The sequence below is a fragment of the Sinocyclocheilus anshuiensis genome, unplaced genomic scaffold (assembly GCF_001515605.1).
Source record: "Sinocyclocheilus anshuiensis isolate Anshui unplaced genomic scaffold, SAMN03320099.WGS_v1.1 scaffold906, whole genome shotgun sequence".
NCBI classification, from domain to species: domain Eukaryota; kingdom Metazoa; phylum Chordata; class Actinopteri; order Cypriniformes; family Cyprinidae; genus Sinocyclocheilus; species Sinocyclocheilus anshuiensis.
The window spans coordinates 217,088-220,548 of NW_015540937.1; the positions used below are offsets into that span (position 1 = coordinate 217,088).

Genomic DNA, 3,461 nt, shown 5'->3' on the forward strand with positions numbered 1-3,461 from the left:
ATATTAGTATATATATATTAGTATATATATATATATATATATATATGCATACATATAGTAAATATAGAAAATATTTAAAAAATAAAACATTAAAAATGCGGGCCTTCATTGTAAAGAACATCTGATTAATCTGAAGAACCTTTTTCCATTATAAAAAACCTTTTGTGCAATAGAAAGTTTACAACTTATCCATCTATCATTTACATTTAGCAGATGCTTTTGTCCAAAGCGACTTACAAATGAGGACAATGGAAGCAATCAAAATCAACAAAAGAGCAATGATATACAAGTGCTATAACAAGTCTCAGTTAGCTTAATGCAGTACAAGTAGCAACGCTTTTTTAAATAATATAATAAATTAAAAGAAAACAGATAGAATACAAAAAGAATAGAGCAAGCTAGTGTTAGAGGCCTTTTTTGCTTTTGTTAATTGTATAATAAATGAAAAGAAAACAGAATACAAAAAGATTAGAAAGCTAGAGTTAGTTTTTATTTTTAAGAATAGAATTAGAATAGAGAGTGCTAGAGTTAGAGGGTCAAATAAAGATGGAACAGATGTGTTTTTAGCCGATTCTTGAAGATGGCTAAGGACTCAGCTGCTCGGATTGAGTTGGTTTATATATAGTTTTATGTAACTATCATCACTTACATAAAAGTACCGTTTTTTTTTTTTTTTTTAACATTTACCCTGTTTAGTGTAAAGAACATCTGAATAATCTGAAGAACCTTTTTTCCACTATAAAGAACCTTTTGTGCAATAGAAAGTTTCCATGGACGTTAAAGGTTCTGCAGGGAACCATCAATGCAAATAAAGAACACTTATCTTTTTGTAAATCTGCATACTGTTCACGACGTCACGTACTAAAGACACGATGGCATCCTCTGACAGTGAGACTTTCCATCTTTAAAACAGTCGTGCGATTACACAAGCAGAGACACACACAGTTAATCGAACTCGCCTTTCCATCTGTTTGTGTCTTTCTCTCTCGATTTCTTCATTTGACATCTCATTTCTCATTTTCTTTCCATCTGTGAACATTACATAAAGATCCTGCAGCTAAACAAGCGTGGAATAATTCACTCTCAAATGACGGATCTGATCATCTTCTCACCGTCATGTGGTTCTAAACCTCTAGGAGTTCCTCTGAGGAACATGAAAGGAGATGTTGAGCTTCCCGTCCAGTAGGAAAGAGAGCAGTGTGAACATTCAGCTCAACATCTTCTTTTGTGGGTTTAGAATGACGTTAAGGTGAGGAAATGATGATTTCTGGCTCTAAACACACGTCTCTGTGGTGTATTTAAATCAGAGGCGCTGAGGGCGTCTGCTGACAGACAACCATGAGAGAAATGAACTATGACAGGAAGAGGGAAATTAATGAAGAAAATCAATCAAAATCACCTCACACACACACACACTCGGCCCGCAGGTCTGTGGTTTCCTAACACACGGCATTCCTCTTCTCTGTTTCCTGTTTTGCAGTTTGATTGTGTGTGTGAGAACAGGAGACACACACACACACACACACACACACACACTCACACACACACTCACACTCACACAGGTTTGTTTTTGTGAAAAGTGGGGACATCCCATAGGCGTAATGGTTTTTATACTGTACAGACCATATATTCTATTGCCCTACACCAACCCTACCCCTAAACCTACCCCTTACAGGAAACTTTGTGCTATTTCAGATTTTCAATACACTCCATTCTGTGTGATTTATATGCGTTTTGAAAAGTGGGGACATGGGGTAATGTCCTGAAAAGTCACCTTCTCCTTGTAATACCTACCATGTTTTTTTTTTTTTTTACATTTACCATGGAAATATTGTTTTTTATATTTGCCAAAGAACTACAATGTTTTTTTTTTTAATTATATATTTACATTTACCATGGAAGTACTATGTTTTTTTCTTTTACGTGTCATGGAAGATTACATTTAACATGGAAATACCACGTTTTAGTATATTTATCATGGAACTAACATTTTTATTTTATTTTATTATTTTATTTTACATTTACCATGGAAATACCAAATTTTTTGTATATATCATGGAAGTACCGTGATTTTTTTAAATTATACTTTACGTTTATCATGGAAGTACCATTTTTTTGTTTGTTTTTAAATTTTTATGGAACCATAATGTTTTCTTTACATTTACATTTCATGTTAATTATCATGTTGTTTTTTACATTATTAATGGAAATACCCTGTTTCTTTTACTATGGATTTACCTTGTCAGCCATGTTTTTCCATATATTACTATGGTAATAGTGTTTTTCGGGGTATTATAATTTATTTTTTAGTACCTCTGAAGTACTGCTGTCCAGTTACAGGTGGATGCTGTGTGTGTGTGTGTGTGTGTGTGTGTGTGTGTGTGTGTGTGTGTGTGTGTGTGTGTGTGTGTTTTTGTGTGTGTGTGGGATTAAAGGTCAGCATTTTGATTTATGTTGCAGTTTGGATTTGAAATTTCACATAAACACCAAAATCCAGTATTCTCTCTCTCTCTCTCTCTCACATACACACACACACACACACACACACACTGACCTTTGATGTGCGGATAAAAAGCCTCTCCATCTGAAAAGTCAAGAAGCTCCAAAACTCTGAGTGTGTGTTTGTGAAAAGCCTCCACCAAAAGGGCAACTAATCAGATCTCATGACTCGCCCTTAAGAAAAGAGACACGGAAACAGGATAATGTCAGTCTAAATGAGTGTGTGTATGTGTGTGAGAGAGTGCGGTCTGATGTCACAGCGACTTGACACACACACACACACACACACACACACACACACGCAGACAAGGATCTCATATAAATCAATATTACAGCAGTACCATAGTACAGTGATGGTAAAAACCACGGCCCTGTACAGTATGAGCAGCGTATTCATATATAAAATATACAATACTAAAAATGCAAGTAAAACTATATATATATATATATATATATATATATACACACACACACACAAAAAGTACCCTAGTGCTACCACAGTATATTTCTAAATACCATAGTATTACCATCTGATACACTCACTGTATCACAATCTAATAGCATGGAGAAATTCCTCAGGAGTGAATGAGGATGTTTCTGTTCCTCTGTAAAGGAAAAGGAGGACCAGAGGAGAAACGCCACGCCCATCATCTGCATCCTGATCTCACACGCATCACAGAGGTCAAAGGTCACGCGTCATACCTGCTGCTGTACAGATGAGTTCAGAGGGCAGGTGACCTCTTTAACATGAGTGTGGGTCAAAGGTCGTTCAGATGCACTGAAAGATGAATACTAATGTACTGCACACTCACGACTGCTTTTACTAACCAGTATGTCAAACAGTATGCTAAAATAAAGCTTTCAGACAGCAGTATGTTACAGCCGGAGCAAATGGACACTAATATAAATATAGATATAGAAATATGTTTACCATGTGTACCATAAAATTACCGTCACTATAC

The 3,461-nt window shown here is 35.5% G+C and overlaps 1 protein-coding gene across 1 annotated transcript in view; it reads left to right on the plus strand.

Annotated features, from left to right (window-relative positions):
• The window catches only part of LOC107689581 (platelet-derived growth factor D-like), a 42,738-nt gene extending 41,203 nt beyond the window's left edge, over positions 1 to 1,535 (plus strand). Inside the window, exon 8 of the mRNA XM_016487608.1 lies at positions 1,507 to 1,535. The gene's annotated coding sequence lies outside the window, so the exon portion shown is untranslated. The remainder of the gene's footprint in view (positions 1 to 1,506) is intronic.
• The last annotated feature ends 1,926 nt before the right edge of the window (positions 1,536 to 3,461 follow it).